The following is a 19,536-nucleotide window of genomic DNA, read 5'->3' on the forward strand; positions in this document are numbered from 1 at the left end:
CATAATTTTTAAACAATATATAGACTAAAATATTATGAATAAATTCTGAAATATCAACATAAAAATAAACTTAAAATGTGATAAAGAAAAATACAACAAAGAAAATAAAAGAAATAAGAGCAGGTTCATAAAGATACACACACAGACACATAGTGACAACAAAATAATTAAAAATCAATTAACACAAAAATGTGGATGAGTTAACCTTTTAAACAAAAAGATAAACACTATCAGAGTGAGAAAAAAAGGCAACAAAATTCAACCAATTTGTGTTTGCTAGAGTATCCCTAAAAAGAAATATTTTTTGGAAATAAAGAAATGAGATATATCACGACAACACAGACAAGAGAAAGCAGGACTATAATATTGAACAAATTAGAATCAAAACAAAAATCACTGGAGCTTAAAAATGGCGTTTATAATGGTAAACAGTGCAAGCCACAGTAAAGGCACTCATAAACTTTCATATCTATGGCACTGAAATATTTCAAGTAAATATAACCAGTCTTACATCAAACAAATAGAGAATAAAAACTACAATTATAGTGTCTTTAAAAATAATAATAAGGCTACTACATTTAAAAACCTTGAGTATACGGCTAACCTTATGCTCAGATAAAATACATAGTATTAGACAACTTTGCTTTTAAAGAAAGAAAATAAGTTATCTCTACATCCAGGTCTAAATTATTAAAAAAATAAATAAAGCAACAAAATAAGGGGGATAAACTGACTAAATACAAAATCAGAAATTAGCAGATTAGATTAAAATACTAGAATTGAATTTTTTAAAGGAGATTAATTGAAAAGCCAATAAAATATTAAAATAGCTGACAGATGTCAAATAAAATGGCAGAGTAGGTAGCTCCAGTAACTATTCCTATAGAGAAACATCAAAAACAGAAAGCAAAAACTGTCTTAATTTTATTAGAACTCTGGAAACTAGTCAAAGATATAAAGCAACCAAAAAAAAAAAAAAAAAGGCTGAAGCAAGAAAAAGGTGACTTAAAAATGTTAGAAAAGCTTTGAGATAGTTTTAGATGCCCTTGCTCAACCATTCCTGGGTTCAACAGAGACTATCAGAGTAGACAGGAATAAGACTCAACTATATATTGTCTACAAAAAACCTACTCAAATATAAAGGCAGAGATGCATTAAAAGTAAATGAATTGGAGTAGCAATGTGAGGTGATTGATGTTAATTAGCTCAATTAATTTAACATGTGTTAATTATTTTGCAATGCATACATACCTCAAAACATCATATTGTAAAACTTAGGTGTACACAATTTGTCAATTATACCTCAATAAAGCTGGATGAAAAAAAATAATGAAGGAAGAAAGATGTACCATGCTAACAGTAATCTAAAGAAAGCTGGAGTAGCTATGTTAATTCTAGACAGAGAATATTTTAGAGCAAGAAATATTGTTTGAGATTAAGATAGGTATTATAAAATTATGAAGGAATCAGTCTACAAGAAGGCATAAGAATTCTAAATGTGTATGAGCCTAACAACAGAGAGTCAAAATACATGAGGCAAAACTAATAGAACTACATGGAGAAATAGATAAATATGTTATAATACAGATGTCAACATCCCTCTATCAATAATCAATATATCCAGCAGGCCGAAAATGATTAAGGATATAGATGAACTGAGCAGCACCATCAGTTAACTTTATCTAATTGGCATTTATAAAATAATTCCTCCAACAATGGAGAACACATGTTCCTCTCAAGCTTACATGGAACATTCATAAGATAGGCCATATCCTGGACCGTAAAACATACCTTATCAAATTTTTAATAACAGAAATCATACAAATATATTCTCAGACACAAAAGAATTAAGCTAAATGTAAGTAACAGAAATATAGCTGAAAATACCACAATATTTGGATATTAAACAACTCCTTTTAAATAACACTTGGGTCAAAGAAGTCTCAAAGGAAATAAAAATATTTTGAACTAAATGAGAAAATGGAAATATGATGTATCAAAATTTGTAGGATGCCACAATAGCAGTGCTTAAAGAAACATTTATAGCATTCAATATATATATATATAAAAGGAAAAAAGACTGAGTTTTTTTAGTTTTTGTGATAGGAAACTAGAGAAAGAGAGTAAATTAAATTTTAAGTAAAAAACTTAAACTGAGGAGAAAGAAATGGCCCCGGCTGCTTTCCACTGAGTCACCAAATTCAGAAAAAGCCTCTGTCTTCAGGGACAAGGGGGAGAGCTCATGGCTGAGGCAGCTGGTTTCCCTTGTTTCAGGCACCCACTGGCCTCTGACAGCTGCCCTTACCTCCCCGAGCCTTGATTGCCCGCTTTGTGCACTGTTTACACTCAGTCCTGCCTCATCTACCAGGCCTGGCTGGGCAGTGTGGGGAGAGGAGGAGGAGGAGGAGAGGAAGGAGCCACGATGAGGGTCCTTCTGCTGCCTGCTGGTTCTGTGACCTAGGGCTCTGAGTCTTAGTCTCCCCATCTATGAAAGGGACACAGCAGTTCCTTCCTTGTCCAAGGAATGGATGAACTTAGCATGCCTCCCAGTGTGCCTGGCACTGGGAGGTGCCTAGTTAAGTTGTAAATTACAGGGATCAGATCACCAATTGGTTGTTATTGGTTATTTTAATTCATTTCCTTAGCTTGTCCTAGAAAGGGGTCAGCATATTTTTTATGTAAAGGGCCACTTAGTAACAATTTAGGCTTTGTGGGTCATATAGCTTATGTCACAGTATTCAACTTTGTCCTTGTGGCTCAAAAGAAGCCATGGATAATGTAAATACAAATACAAATGGCTGTAGCTGTCTGCCAATAAAACTTTATTCATAAGAACAGGTAGTGGAGCAGATTTGGCCTGTGGGGAGTGAGTTTGCCAACTTTTGGTCTACAGTTGCTGATAAAGACATACCCAACACTGGGGAATTTACAAAGGAAAGATGTTTAATGGAGATCTCACAGTTACATGTGGCTGGAGAAGTCTCACAATCATAGCAGAAGGCAAGGAGGAGCAGGTCACATCTGAAGGGGCTGGTGGCAGCAAAAAGAGAGCTTGTGTAGGGAAACTTCCATTTAAAAAACCATCAGATCTCATGAGATGCATTCACTATCACGAGAACAGCATGGGGAAGACCTGACCCCATGATTCAATTACCTCCCATATCTCTCTCCTGTAGCATGTGGGAATTCAAGATGAGATTTGGGTGGGGACACAGTCAAACCATATCAAGCCGATAGATACATTTACAAATGTAAATTCCTTTATTGGTGTATTACATCACCAAGGTTCTCTTATACTTAATAGAGAAAAAAATAAAATTTATAATGCAACAAAGCAAAAAAAATCTAGATCATAGACTGATAATTTCATAGCTAACTCAAAAAAGGTCTCAGGCAGATTGGATTGAAATGGCAATGGACATCCACTAACAGATAGATGAGTATGTGCCAGCTCTGTTCTCTTTGCTATTTAGAATAAACAGACAGTTGGGCACAGTGGCTTATGCCTGTAATCCCAGCACTTCGGGAGGCCAAAGTGGGTGGATCATGAGGTCAAGAGACTGAGATGACCCTAGTTAACATGGTGAAATCTCATCTTTACTAAAAATACAAAAATTAGCTGAGGGTGGTGGCAGGTGCCTGTAGTCCCAGCTACTCAGGAGGCTAAGGCAGGAAAATTGCTTGAACCTGGGAGGCAGAAGTTGCAGTGAGCTGAGATTGTGCCACTGCACTCCATCCTGGCCACAGAGCGAGAGACTGTCTGAAAAAAGAAAAAAAGAAAAAGAATAAACAGACAACTGAGTGTCTAAATTGCCAGGAGAGTTTGACCAAAAGTGTATATTTTCTTACCTAGCTATTTGAGAGCCTAATAACTGGACATTTCATTCTTGTGTGACAAGTTTTAGACCATCGTAAGGGCTGGTTACTTTTGTATTGTGCATATTTTTCATTTTATAATTTTTAACATTCAAATAGGTTAACCTGGCCTCAGTCTCCACTTATGATGTTGTTAGGTCAAGAATATATAAGATGAAAATATTATATTAAAGGTTTTAAATTCTAACTTTTTCAAATGCAAAGAGTATGGTAAGAACTGAAAATAAAAATTCCATGAAATTTAAAAATTCTTTTTTTTTTCTTTTTTCTTGTGTATGAGACAGAGTCTCACTCTGTTGCCCAGGCTGGAGTGTAGTGGCTCGATCTTGACACACTGCAACCTCTGCTTCCCGGGTTCAAGTTATTTTCCTGCCTCAGCCTTTCAAGTAGCTGGATTACAGGCATGTGCCACCCTGCCTGGCTTATTTTTGTATTTTTAGTAGAGACAGAGTTTTGCCATGTTGGCCAGGCTTGTCTCAAACTTCTGACCTCAAGTGAGCCATCGCCTCGGCCTCCCAAAGTGCTGGGATTACAAGTGTGACCCACTGTGCCAGATTGAAATCTGAAAATTCTATGGGAGTGATACAGAGAAGAATAAGAAATAACAGAATATTAATTCATTTTAGGGAAAACCAGGTAAACATGTAACTTTCCAGTAATATTTCTCAGATTTGGCACAAAGGGGCTAAAATAAATTCAAAAATGAGCATTTCTATATCTAACAGAATTGCCTTTGGAAGTATTTCTACAAAGAATCCTCTTAGCCTTGTTAAACACATAAAATAAGCTCCTCTTAATATTGTTATTTTCCCACTCAAATGACACTTTATAAATCAGGATAAAAAGGTTTTAGGGAGAGCAATTTAAAGAACTATGATTCTGGCTTCCAACATTGCTTTAGGACTCTCCCATGACCTCCACTGTGAACCACAAAATGTCCTAATCATTGCAGACCCAAGGCCAGAACATTCTTACAGAACCCTCTGGATTTAATTTGGTATGAATTATACTTGGGATTTTCTCCAAGAACGTAAGTAGATATTCTGCTTTGGGAATCTGTAGAAAACTTTCTGATTCAAGTTTCTTTGGAATTTTAGATCGCTCTTGGGCTGCCGAGATCGGAGGCCAGGAATGGCCCAATGCTTCCCAAGACCTATCAAACACCAGCAGAAATACTGGAGGAGATATGGACTCAAACAGAGAGAACTAGACAGGATTTACAGAACAGGGATTTCTACCAAATCCAAAATCTCAGGACAGTGACCAATTAGTTTGTCTACTATGAGATTCTGGAAATATAACATGATCTTGAACCCAAAGGCAGAATCCACCCTGGCAGGTTTTTGATATGGAGTACTTGGGTCTCTGTGACACTTCTTCAGCCTTGGTAAAGGTGTTAGGAAGGCCTTGTGGTTCTTTTACTGGTCCAGCTTTCTATGTTTGCCCACATGCCACATCATCCTGTGGGCCAGGCCCTCCCTTTTAAATCTGGTAATGCTCATATGCTGTCAGCACTCGGGAAATACTATTTTATTTTATTGTCCATTGCTGAGCCTCCATGGAGGCTACTTCTTTCTTTTCTCTTCCCCTAAGGAGCAGGGTGTCTTAGTCAGGCAGCCTGAAACACAAACGCAAGTGAGGTACTAATGGAGAAGGTTGGAGGGGATCATACCCCGACATGCCAATGATAATGATTTCAGGTCTGTGAAGGAGACACAGAGACCTAAGCTGTCTCACATTTACAGCTCCAGCACCTGTCACTGGTTCTCAGACAGTTTTAATTGTCACATGTGGAGCTTGAAGGATTGTCCCACCAAATAGCACCTCTACTGAGAAACACAGAATGCCCAGCACATAGCAGAGGCTCAATTAATCTTTATGGTAGAAGTGTGGGAAAGGTCTAAGAGGGTTCATTCACTTTCTCTTGAAAATTATTTTATTTCTCAACCTGTTAGAGAAGACGTTTCAATCTGAAAGCCACTTTAGAAAGTTCTAACACAGCACCGATTCTAGAGTAATTGGAACTTCCTTACGTTTGGAAATGAGCCTTCCACAGTTACTAGAAGTCTTTTTAGACCAGACCAAAATTTGCCTCCTCTTTCTCCAGAATGCCATGATTCCCAGTTTTCCAATGGTGGGAAAATCCTTGATAACACCCTCAAAGTCGTCTCTCTCTCTCACTTCCTATTCAGGCCTATAGAGTTATTTTAGAAAATTCGTAAGATTTGTGTACTATGGAAATGTAAACCAGGCAAACCTGAGGATAGGATTTTCAACACTTAAAGTGAGCCTGGTTCTCCTGCCTTTAACCTGTCCCCTCAAGTGGCCTCTCTCCACTGCTGTCAACTGTTACCATCTAAATGGAGAGAAGTAGCTCTTACCCATGGCGGCAATCAAAACCCATAAGGTATGGAAAGACAAATTCATATCTGCAAATACACTTAAAAGCAGGAGGAATCTCATTTTTGCCTGTCTTATTTATAAATTCAGTTAATAATATTGCAATATAAATAATTGTATATTGATTTCTAGTTAAAAAACGTATATAGTATTCTACAGCACTCACAATATTCTCAATCAACAGGGAGCTGTAGAAAATACTTCACTAGAATGGAAAGGGTGCTCTTTATCCTTTATTAATGCTAAAACCAAACTGTCCCTTGTTCAAATAAAATAATACTCTCAATGACTCTTATAGTTCAAGGAAGAGAATATCTAATGGAACCTGACGTCATTCATGAATATATTCACTCATTCATCGTCTCACTTATCCAGCAAGTATTTTTCAAACCCCTCTTCAGTATAATAGTACAGATTGTTGTAACGGATACAAAAGATTGCAGAGGAATCTAGCTATTGTATTGTTTTTCTTTCCTCCATGCTTCAGTTTTTTTTTTCCTTAATACCCATCCACTTCTCTACTCACTCCTGAATGGTTTCTGTCCCCATCAGCTCACTGAAGTATTCTTGTATAGGTCTGTATGATCTCATTTTGGTCAACACTTGCAATCTTTAATCATCTCTTTGTGATTAATACTGTTGCATGCGCCACTAAAAATTTTTTTTCTTCCTCTGGCTACCAGTGTACTCTGATTTTTTATCTGTGTTTCTGCTCTCTTTTACAGGTTCACTTTCTTTTCTTATTCTTAAACATCCAGGTGTTTCAGGATATCATGGTCTTTGATGTTTTCTTCTCAAACAGGTAGGTATCAGAGTGGGTCTGAGGAGCCTTTATCAAAATCATTTGGGCAAATTTTTCAAACTACACTTAACTTACTCCAGAAACATTAAAGTGGCTCTGGGAGCTGAGGACAAGTGATCCCAAAGTTTGAATAGACTATCACAGCAAGTCATGAACATTGATTGGATTGCATCTCTGTACAGTCCAATGGGGATGGAGGAGAAAGTGCAGCAGTCATTTACACCCTCTTTCCAAGTGAACACATCAATGCTTATATCTGCAACCACCATCTACATGACTTATTTCTCCTGATTTTTCAACCATATTGAAAATCTCCACTCAAATATCCAACAACTACGTCAAACTCAAAACATCTACAAATAGATCATGCCTTCTTTATTTCCACTGAAACTCACCTGGCTGTCAGGAGCAAAAACACAGAAGGGTACCTTTATTCTCTCCTGCACATCTCCTCCAACTCCAAGATCTGATCAGTCATCAAGACCCATTCAGTCAACTCCTACATATCATTTGAACCCTCTCCTTTCTCTATTTCCATCCCCTTACCTCAGTTTCATCTTTCAACACTTCTCACTCAAATTCCTAAAACAGCCTTTCAACTTGTTCTTCTGCCTCTAGGCTTCACCCAATCCATTTTCTACCCTTATGCCATATAGATCTTTCTAAATCAGAAGTATGAGCATGTCACTCAGCATCTCATAAATCTTTCCATGCTTCCAATTGATTTTAAGATAAAAATAACAGTTCAAGCATAGCAAATAAGATTCTCAATGCTTGATTCTTTTTCTAGTCTTATCCCTCTTGGCTCACTCCCTAACACTGTTCTCTAGCCTTCTGAAATTCTTGTGGTTTCCTGACTCTCCTATGGTCTATCATCTATTTCTCAGCCTAGAATACTCTTCCTTTTGGCCTCTCAGTCTCCCCTTTTTCTCTCGTGACTCACCTATCCTTGAACAACTTTCCATCATCCTTCACAACACTGTTCAGAAATTGTCTCAGCAAACCTTCCCTGACTTCTTCTCTCCTACTTGGATCAAGGGCATTATCCCTTTAAAGCACTTCCTACCATTATCACCATTATTATAGTGCACTTATTTTTTGCTTTTCTGATTATAAAAGTAATGTAAGTTCATATTATAAAATGGAGAAAAACAAGAAAATCATAAAAATTAAAAATTGCCCATAATCCCAATGCTCAGAGATTCACCACCTCATCACCATTCACATTCACACACACACACACACACACACACACACAATCAGAATCACAAGGGATAGATCAACAAACAATGGCCTGTGGTCCAAATCTATCCTGCCATCTGTTTTTGTATGGCCTGTAAGGTAAGAAAGGCTTTTGTATTTTTAAGTGGCTGAAAACAAAACTTAAAAAAGGACATTTCATGACACATAGTAATCATATGAAACTCAAATTTCAATGTCCATAATAAAGTTTTATTGGAACACAATCATATCTACTTGTGAATGTATTGTCTACAGCTACTATCACAATACAACAGCCTAGTCTAAATAGTTGTAACTCACAAAGTAATATGATTCTAAAATATTTACCTAAAATAATTTAAATTTTAGATAAAATATCCTAAAATATTTACCATCTGACCCTTTTACAGAAAAAGTTTGTTGGCTTCTTGTATAGAAACTGTATATTGCTGTTCAGCTTAAAATAGTATTATGAGACCTTTCTTTTCAATGTTTTGTAGAAATACTATTTTTAATGGCCACCTAAATTCCCATGACATGGTTTGCCATAATTTATTTAATTATTCTCTTGTTGTTAATTTTAAATCTGCTTTCCATTTATAACTATAAGTAATGTCAAACTGAGTCAATTCCAATAATTGTCATTTAATCTGATTTCTTGATTCTTTCAAACAAATCTTTGTGGATCTCTCTTGTGTTCATAAAATAAATTTCTAACAGTGGAATGACTGGATTAAGCATTATCCACAAGGCTTGATGCCGTTGCTACACTGTTCTCCAGAAATGTTGTATCCATTGACTAGTAATATCATAATAGATTAATATTGTGTACTTTCCCACTAACCCTTGATAGAAATTGTTTTTCGTTCCTTGTATGTAACGCAGTGAGTAACATAGGAAGCACACAATAGATGCATGAGGAGTGAATAGCTAGGCCTGGGTGATGCTCATTCTCCCAGGCCCATTTCAACCACTGCAGAGCAGTGTTTCTCAATCTTGAGAACAAAGGAACTCAGAGAATTAGCTATGGATTCCCAGTTTGAGAAAACACCAAAAAAGTCAAACATGGCCATTCCTTTGGCACCAATAAAATGAAAATACAAGCACAAGTATAAGCATTGAAATTTGGTAGCTTATATTAAATATTTAAAAATAATCAAAATTTGAAATTATCTTAGGCACTTATGCATCTCTGAGACTGTATTTGTGAACTGTTAGTGATGTGAGAAGCACAGTCTGTAAAACAGCTCAATAAAGGAAATGAAGAAAGGAATGGAGCCTTGGGAGTAACACCTAAATGTGCTGATGTGCAGCTGCCATGTCAGCAACTAACACCGGAGATAATCTATGCCAACTAACTGTAGAGTCAGTATCTTCCAACTGGCCAGAAACTTTCCAGGCTTATGGTTGCAACATTTGTGGAAGGTATGACGAGAATAGCAGCTTGAGGTGGAAAAAAATTATAAAGTTGAACCAAAAAGATCAGAGGAGGAGGTAGAGAGAGATGGAGGGCTGTGCTGGATAGCAAAGCATCTGGAAATCAGAGAACCTTGGGGAACACAGGCAGGAGTGGCAGGAATAACAGAGCCAGGAAGACACAGGACATTACAGAGTCTGATGTAAGAAAGTGGAGACTAGCTCTTTTTTGTGGCACCTCGTAATCAGCTGCTTCAATAAGCAGCTGACTATCTCCTTCTCAGCCACTGGCTGCCAGAAATTCACTAAAATGACTGATCCATGCAAAGTTTTTTTTGTTTTTTTTTTTTTGAGACAGAGTCTTACTCCATCACCCTAGGTAATTTTTGAATTTTTAGTAGAGACAGGATTTCAGCATGTTGGCCAGTCTGGTCTCTAACTCTTGACCTCAAGTGATCCATCTACCCAGCTTCCCGAAGGGTTGGGAAGGGTTGAGATTACAAGCATAAGCCACTCTTCCCAGCCAAAGTTCATACTTTTCATGAGAAGCATGTGGCCACAGAAGCGGCTGCTGTTGCTCTGGGTGAAGAATGGAAAGGTTATATGGTCCAAATCAGTGGTAGGAATGAAAAACAAAGTTTTCTCATGAAGCAGGATGTCTTGACCCATGACCATCTCCTCCTGCTACTGAGTACAGGGCACTCCCATTATACAGCTAGAAGAAATGGAGAAAGAAAGCATAAAGCTGTTGACGATTGTGTTGTGGATGCCAATCTAAGTGTTCTCAATTGGATTACTGTAAAAAAGGAAGAGAAGGATATTCCTGGACTGACTGACACTATGATGCCTCATTGCTTGGGACCCAAAAGAGCTAGCAGAATCTACAAACTTTTCAATCTCTCTAAAAAAAGATGATGTCCAACAATATGTGGTAAGAAACCCCTTAAACAAAGCAGGTAAGCCTAGGACCAATGTACCCAAGATTCAGCGTCTTGTTAGTCCAAATGTCTCACAACCCAAATGCTGCTGTGTTGCTCTGCAGACACAGTATACTATAGAATATGTTAAACTTTTGGTCACAATGAAGGAGGCCAAAGAAATACGCCAGAAACAGATTACCAAGAAATGCAGCCTGTCCTCTCTGAGAGCATCTATTTCTAGTCCGGTCAGTAATAATATTTTTTGAGTAATAAGTAAATAAAATCAGACCACTCTCCCCAAAAAGAAGGTTGAGACCAGAAAGGACAGTGTAATGAATGGGGCAAAGCTCCCAGGAAACATCGCAAACACATCAAAATAATACCTCTCATAAATAGAGTAGGACTGATATTCTTTCTGTGAACTCACAATTGGTTATAAAAGATATTCTGCCAGAAACAAAAGTAAACAGTTGAGAAATTACTCATATAATTTGATTGATATATTAAGTCAGTCTGGAAAATGGGATAAAGATCTATTTTGCTCAGGGATTGTTTTTGGATGGAATTAACCTTACAGTTTCACTTATGTTATCTTTTTTAAAATAAAATTGAAAATACATTTGCTCACAAAGAAAATTTTGACATATTATTTTTCATGTATAAAGATTATGTTTTCCAACAAAAAAAAAATTCATGCACATTGAGTTGTTTCTCAAGTGGTGGAGATGAATTTGCCTTGAGTGGCCACATTGCAAAATAAACCTCCTTTCAAAGCATGGCAGGAAGTGTAACATAGTGATTAAGAACCAGATCCTGGAGTCCACATTCTGGCTGCACTAGGTAGTAGCTCTGCATATTTTATAAATTATTTTTTCCCACTAGGTCTTAGCCTGTTATAAAATGCCAAAAATAATAATATCTATCTTTAAAGATTTTGTGAAGAATACATGAAGCAATCCATGGAAGTTCTTAGTAAAGTGCCTAAAACATAGTATGCAATAAATATTAGCTATTATTTTAATTATGTTTTTGTGTACCTTCTTACTACTATTATTTTGTGTATATCTTAAGCCACTGGTAGAGAACATATAGAGGTCACAGTAGGAATAAACTAAGTGACACCATACCCATAAGAGGAAACAAAAACCTATTTTTGATTTGAAGTGTCTATGTGGAATGCCAATCACAACAGCCTGCAATGACAATTTCAGAAATGGTGATGAAAGTTCAAAACATAAGGTATTTTAATCTGAATCCAAATTACAATGATTTGGAAGAATGAAAAGAAAAGAAAATGTATGTATGAATATATTTTTAAAAGAATTGCTTTTTTCAGAAAAAAATACAATCATTCATTGTGTTCTTAAACTTTATACTAATTCTCTATGGTAAAATAATTTTTTTTTGTATATTTATTTTTCTCACAGGCTGATGAGATGGAGAGTACAAACACCTACTACTTAAAATTGAATGTAGAAATGTAGTAAACTTTGCAAAAGTCTATGTTGTATAAAGTTCAAGTCTTAACATTTGGAGCTTCATGGTAAATCCAATTACCTCATCAAATTCGATCCAGTGGTTTCTGAAATCCATGTTAAAATAAGAATGAAATGTTGCATTCTGGGATTTGTAGTTCACTTGGGCTGAAGACTGTATTAATGATTAGGGAGCTACTGATATATTCATCTCTATGCATCCTCAGGGCATCCCTCACTAAAACAAAATGAACATATGTGAAAACAAACATATGCTGTCATTATTGCTACCATATTGCCAATCTTATAATCATCTTTTGCTACTTCTTCTAATGCTAATAATTGTTCTAATACATTTGTTTCCAAAAAGTCACACTATGCATACAAATAACCGATTTTTAAGAATAATAGTCATTTGTTGATAGTTAAATTATATGTGAAAATTGTTCATGAAACTTTTATCTTTAGATAGAATGGTATTTGAATTAATACTTTAGTTTATTGTCAATTTGATTCTAATTTCTACTGCCAAGCATTTCTGTAATTAATCATTTCAAAGTCAAGATGAAGATGCCATCTGAAATATCTATTCTATGAATGACATCTGGATATTGATTTCCTGAAGTTTTCTTGAAACTACACCTTATCCTCTCTATTAAGCATCTAAAATGCTTTCTAAATAAAGAATATTAAAAACTAAATTTTTACTTTTTTTTCTTTTGAGACAGTCTTGCTCTGTTGCCAAAGCTAGAGTGCAGTGGCAAGACCTCAGTTCACTGCAACCTCTGCCTCCCAGGTTCAAGTAATTGTCCTGCCTCAGTCCCTCTAGCAGCTGAAATTACAGGCATGCACCATCGTGCTCCACTAATTTTTGTATTTTTAGTAGAGGCGGGGTTTTGCCATGTTGGCCAGACTGGTCTCGAACTCCTGACCTCAGGTGATCTGCCAGCCTTGCCCTCCCAAAGTGCTGGGATTACAGGCGTGAGCCACTGCACCCAACCTAAAGACTAAATTCTTAAAAGCCACAAAAGTTTTTTTGGCTTCTGGACAGCTTTTAAATCACCAAATTTACAATTCAGAGAAGATTTTAGGTATGCCCTATTCAAACCTAATACGAACAAATTTCTTTAAATATTTTCAACTACACTTGATTAATTGACAGTGATTTCCCTCCAATTAGACTGTAACAAAAAATATTCGCTTTGCTTTTTTTTTCAGATAAATGGATCTAAACTATTCCACAAGAACATATTCATAGATTTTCTTACACTTGTGAACATGATTTGGAGAAGACTTTTTTTTTTTTTTAAAAAGAGGCTTAGGAAATTATTAAACAATGTAATAGACTGGCATTATTCAAATAGTTTTAAAATATGTGATAATGTATATAAGAGGAAGAGACAGAGGAAATTAATTCAAAAATGAGATGCATTTAGAGACTATTTACATATATTATTCATCTATTAAAAAATAACAACTAAAAAGTAACATTGTAATGAACAAGCATATTACATTATAAAAAATCTTGTTACCAGAAGTGACAAATAACACTACAAGACATGTGGGACCTATGTTTTACCATCCTATACTGTGTTTTACTTTTTTTCTTTTTGAGACAATCTCATTCTGTTGCCCAGGCTGAAGCGCAGTGGTGCTATCTCAGCTTACTGCAACCTCTATTTCCCCCAACCCCCATAGCTGGGACTACAGGCATGTGCCACTATGCCTGGCTAATTTTTGTAGTTTGTAGAGACGAAATTTCACCACGTTGGCCAGGCTGGTCTCGAACTCCTGACCTCAAGTGATCTACCCACCTCAGCCTCCCAAAGTGCTGGGATTGCAGGAGTGAGCCACCACGCCTGGTGGTATTTGTGTTTCTTAATACAAGCTACCTCTCTGGGATACTCCATACTTCTCTACCTTTTAGATCATATAGAACATTATTTTCCTCTTCTCTGTCATCCCAGTGAAGACATACCTCCAGCAGTCACAAAGAAGGCAGCCTAGCTCTTAGTCCAGGTACCAACTATGCAGGAGAATCATTACTTCCTCTCAGGCATCTTCAATGACCCATGACTTCTGCCTCCCCTCAATCAATTCCCTAGCTGGAATTCTTCCCCACTTTCCCTGAACTAAGACCAGCTTGTTCATTTGCATTTCATTGGCAGATAATATTACTTGAGATATCATTCAGTTTATTATATTTATCTTAACATATATGGGGCTGGGGAGGAGAAAAAGAAATTAAGCAAACTGTAAATGTCCCTTTGTTCAGTGTTATCCATTTCTGATACCTATATAACATGATGGTAGATGGCAAAAAAACTCCCTGGGGAAAAAAACAGTGGGAGTTTTCACATAAAAGTGTTCCAATAGTGGTTCAATGATCACTCTGCAAAATATTGTAGGAAATGTCTGCATCCGTCCAAGAGAGTAACTGGATGCCTTCTAAAGACCCATCTATTTCCATAGTTCAGTGATATAATAATTAATTAATTTACACAATAGGTATTGGGTATTTGCCATTTGCAAGGTACAAGGAGTAGCTGAAATCTAGAAACGTTGCATGTGAAATGTTAAACTTTTTTGTCTAACACATTTCATACAAGGGTTTAAAATTAGATCTGGGGTTGGTAAGAGGCATATAATATTCAAGACATTACTGGAATGCAAGAAAAAAACCATTGTTTTCACTGTTGAAGAGATGTAATATTTCCTCACTTGGTTGCATATAATTTGCTTTTGCCATTAAAGACCGATTTTTCTTCCTACCTTAGACATATTAAACACTAGTAGGAAAATTAAGCCACTATGGTGGACTTGTTGATTTTTCTTCTTTTCTTTTTGCCAATAGAATAACCCTTTTCTTCTCTCTCAGTAGAAACCCCCTTCCATGTGAGAAACCCATGACACAGGATTTTGGGAAGGATCAACCTATTCCTTCACCCACTGACAAGGGAAAGTAATGACATAGGGCCAGCTCCCCTTATTGATGAGTTGATTGGCCCAATGACGAAAACACAATTGATTCACGGTTGGAAAATGATCAAAGTCTGGAAAATCAGATTCCACAGAATCTTTTCTGCTGAGGGTATCTGAAAAGATTCTATTCACCCGTTTCAAAGTTGGTAAGATGTGAGCTTGGTGTAGCTGACTGGCTATACCACCAGCTATGTGTAGAGAGACTGTCCAAGAGCTGGAGAGACAGAGCCTTGACAATGTTACAGTATTCCTGGATTTACTGTTCTTCTAACTTAGTCTCCTACTTATGCAAATAAACACAGAGATCTAATCCACATTTTTCATGGCTTCTCCAAACTGAACTTAATAAACGTGAAATGAATTGAAATCTTGAAATCACCTCTGTTTATCAAAATAACTACATCTGATAAGTATCATTATTTGTCTGCTTTAAAATGCATGTTACTTTGGAATGTGGATTTTGAACACAGTCAACTGTCGATTCCTGAAATCAGCTTTGTTTCCCCAACATCCACCTTCTGACTGCCCATTCAGCACGTCGTAGATGTAAAATGTCTAAATTAGATTTTTATTTTAAATGGGTGAGGGTCAGAAACAAAGAATTTTTTTAAAAAGTTTAATGTCTAATAAAAGTCTTGGTTTTGACATCTATAATAAAGCCTTAACTAATGAATGCAATAATACTGTCTCTTCTTTTACCAAGCAAGAAGATTAAATGTTTCAAAACATTTTTTTTTCAAAACATGTTTGAAATAAACATTGTGCTATGACTGTCAAGTTTAGCTTCAGAGGATATTTCCTGTCTCCATTTTTTAATATATGTCTGGATTAACTACCATTATATGTCCACTTATCATCACTTAGATTATCTATCACAATCATATAGTGATGATAATTGATTCAGAAGTAGTACCAGAGAATACATTTTCTTAGTTTAGCTCATAAAGTCTCAGTGTAACAGTGTTCACAAGATGACTGATGTCATCTTCTGTGTTCTAAGATCTATTTTCTCCTTCAGAGCAGATATTTTATTAAAATGACTGATCCTTAATTTTAAAATTAAAATGAACAGAACTGCTGAAAAGTCTGAATAAATAGCTGGGCTTTAGGCGATATGTATCTCATTTTAATAAATTGGTATTTTAGAGTATTTTGGTCAAATAAGAATATACAACTACACTGTTAGCCATACTGCTAGTCTATGCTAACATTAGAGCTGAGCCATGTCCATTCATTTATCAAACAGTTGAGGAGCATCTACCATGTGCCTGACTTTGCAAGACTTTCCACAGACACAAAGAGACATATGACATGGCAGCTTGAGCACTGCAGGCTAATATAATCAATGTGCTCCCACAGCATTTGGGTAGGTTTCATGGGCAATGACCAGTTGAGCCCTTTACAAAGATCTCTGCAGCCAATTCTTCCTATCCTCCCTCTACAACTTGTTCTCAAACCCCAAGCAGTGAACTGGTTGCACCAGCGCTACCTGGGGGAAATTTTGGAAAATACAGATTCCCACATGTCACTTCAGAGGATTCTGACTCAATAGGTTTGGAGTAAAAGCTGCAAATCTCTGCTTCCTTTAACACTCTTCAGTCAACTGTAACGTACAACTATGTTTTGGAAGCACCACTCCACATGTACATTCTGGGGTAGAAAAATCAGGGCACCAATTCATGGGTAAGATATTAGGGCATTTGCAAACCCTTAAGTTCCCTAAAGATCTCTACCCACAGGACTATCAGGGTGCCTGAAAATTTCCACCTTCACAGTTGTTCTTTTAACTTTAGATATTCTCTCTATATAAAGTTCTGAATATAGAGCACAAATCAGGTCACTCCTCAGCCTATCTCTTGTCAATGATTATTCATCAGCCATAAGATAAAGAGAAACCCAATCCAACAAAGACGAAGAAAAAAGAATAAGAAAATATGAATAAAGCCTCCAAGAAGTCTGGGATTATGTTAAGCAACCAACCCTAAGAATAATCAGTATTCCTGAGGAAGAAGAGAATTTTAAAGGCTTGGAAAACATATTTGGGGGAATAGTCGAGGAACACTTCCCTGGCCTTGCTAGAAACCTAGATTTCCAAATACAAGAAGCACAAAGAACACCTGGGAAATTCATCGCAAAAAGACCTTCACCTAGGCACAATGACATCAGGTTATTCAAAGTTCAGATGAAGGAAAGAATCTTAAGAGCTGTGAGACAGAAGCACCAGGTAATCTACAAAGTAAAACCCAGCATACTAACAGCAGATTTCTCAGCAGAAACCCTACAAGCTAGAAGGGACTAGGGTCCTATCTTCAGCCTCCTCAAACAAAACAATTATCAGCCAAGAATTTTCTATATGGCAAACCTAACCCTCATATATGAAGGAAAGATACAGTATTTTTCAGACAAACAAATGCTGAGAAAATTCACCATTACCAAGCAACCACTACAAGAACTGCTAAAAGGAGCTCTAAATCTTGAAAGGAATCATGAACAAAACAGAACATCCATAAACCATAAATCACACAGGACCTATGAAACAAAATATAAGATAAAAAGCAGAAACAAACAAACCAAAGTATACAGGCACCAAAAGCATGATAAATGCAACAGTACCTCACCTTTCAATACTAACATTGAATGTAAATAGCCTAAGTGCTCCACTTAAAAGATAACAGAACCAGTCAGCATTTTCTCAGGCCTGTAATCACAGCACTTTGGGAGGTTTTGAGCCAGGTGGATCACGAGGTCAGGAGTTCAAGATCAGCTGGTCAACATGGCGAAACCCTGTCTCTACTAAAGATACAAAAAACTAGCTGAACGTGGTGCCACATGCCTGTAATCCCATCTACTTGGGAGGCTGAGGCAGGAGAATTGCTTGAACCTAGGAGGTGAAGTTTGCAGTAAGCTGAGATCTCGCCATTGCACTCCAACCTGGGTAACAGGACAAGACTCCATCTCAAAAAAAAAAAAAAAAGATACGGGACCACAGAATGGACAAGAACTTACAAACCAACTCTCTGCTGCCTTCAGGAGATTTGCCTAACACATAAGGACTCACATAAAGTAAAGGGGTGGAAAAAGGCATTTCATGCAAATGGAAACCAAAAATGATCAGGGGTGGCTATTCTTAGACAAAGCAAACTTTAAAGCAACAGAAATTAAAAGGGACAAAGAAGGACATTATATAATGATAGAAGGGCTTGTCCAACAGGAAAATAGCACAAGTCTAAACATTTATGCACCTAACACTGGTACTCCAAAATTTATGAAACAATTACTAATAGACCTAAGAAATGAGCTAGTCGGAAACACAATAGTGGGGAATTTCAATGCTCCACTGAAAACACTAGACAGGTCATCAAGACAGAAAGTCAACAACAATAAAAAAGAAATGGATTTAAACTGTATCTTGGAATAAATAGACTTAACAGATATATACACAACATTTCATCCAACAACCAGGGAATACACATTCTATTCAACAGTGCATGGAACTTTCTCCAGGACAGACCATATGATAGGCCCTAAAATGAGCCTTAATAAATTTAAGAAAATTGAAATTATATCAAGCACTCTCTCAGATCACAGTGAATAAAACTGGAAATCAACTCCAAAAGAAACCTTACACAACTATGCAAATACATGGAAATTAAATAACCTTCTCCTGAATGAGCATTGGGTCAAAAACAAAATCCAGATGGAAATTAAGAAGTTCTCCAAAATGAATGACAATAACGACACAACCTATCAAAACCTCTGAGACATAGCAAAGAGGAAAGTTGTATCCCTAAACACCTACTAATTTACATCAAAAAGATTGAAAGAGCACAAACTGACATTCTAAGGTCATACATTAAGGAACTAGAGAAACAAGAACAAATCAAACCCAAACCCAGCAGAAAAAAGGAAGTCACCAAGATAAGAGCAGAACTAAATGAAATTGAAACAACAACAACAAAATACAAAAGATAAATGAAACAAAAAGCTGTATCTTTGAAAAGATAAGTAAATTGGATAGACCATTAGCAAAATTAACCAAGTAAAGTAGGGAGAAAATCCAAATAACCTCACTAAGAAACAAGACAGGAGATAGTCCAATTGACACCACTGAAATACAAAAGATCATTCAAGGCCTCTGTGAACACCTTTACCCATATAGAAAACCTAGAAAAGATGGATAAATTACTGGAAAAATACAACACTCCTACCTTAAGTCAGGAAGAATTAGATACCCTGAACAGACCAATAACAAGCAATGAGATTGAAATGGTAATTATAAAATTACCAACAAAAAAAAGTACAGAACCAGATGAATTCACAGCAGAAGTCTACCAGACATTCAAAGAAGAATTGGTACCAATTCTTTTGACACTATTTCTCAAGACAGAGAAAGAAGGAACCCTCTCTAATTCATTCTATGAAGCTAGCATCTTCCTAATACCAA

The 19,536-nt window shown here is 36.5% G+C and overlaps 1 protein-coding gene across 3 annotated transcripts in view; it reads right to left on the reverse strand.

Moving 5' to 3' along the window:
* Positions 1-19,536, reverse strand: part of CCDC141 (coiled-coil domain containing 141) — a 194,619-nt gene that overhangs the window by 143,149 nt on the left and 31,934 nt on the right. The gene's annotated exons all lie outside the window — the stretch shown is intronic.

The sequence above is a fragment of the Callithrix jacchus genome, chromosome 6, assembly GCF_049354715.1.
Source record: "Callithrix jacchus isolate 240 chromosome 6, calJac240_pri, whole genome shotgun sequence".
NCBI lineage: Eukaryota > Metazoa > Chordata > Mammalia > Primates > Cebidae > Callithrix > Callithrix jacchus.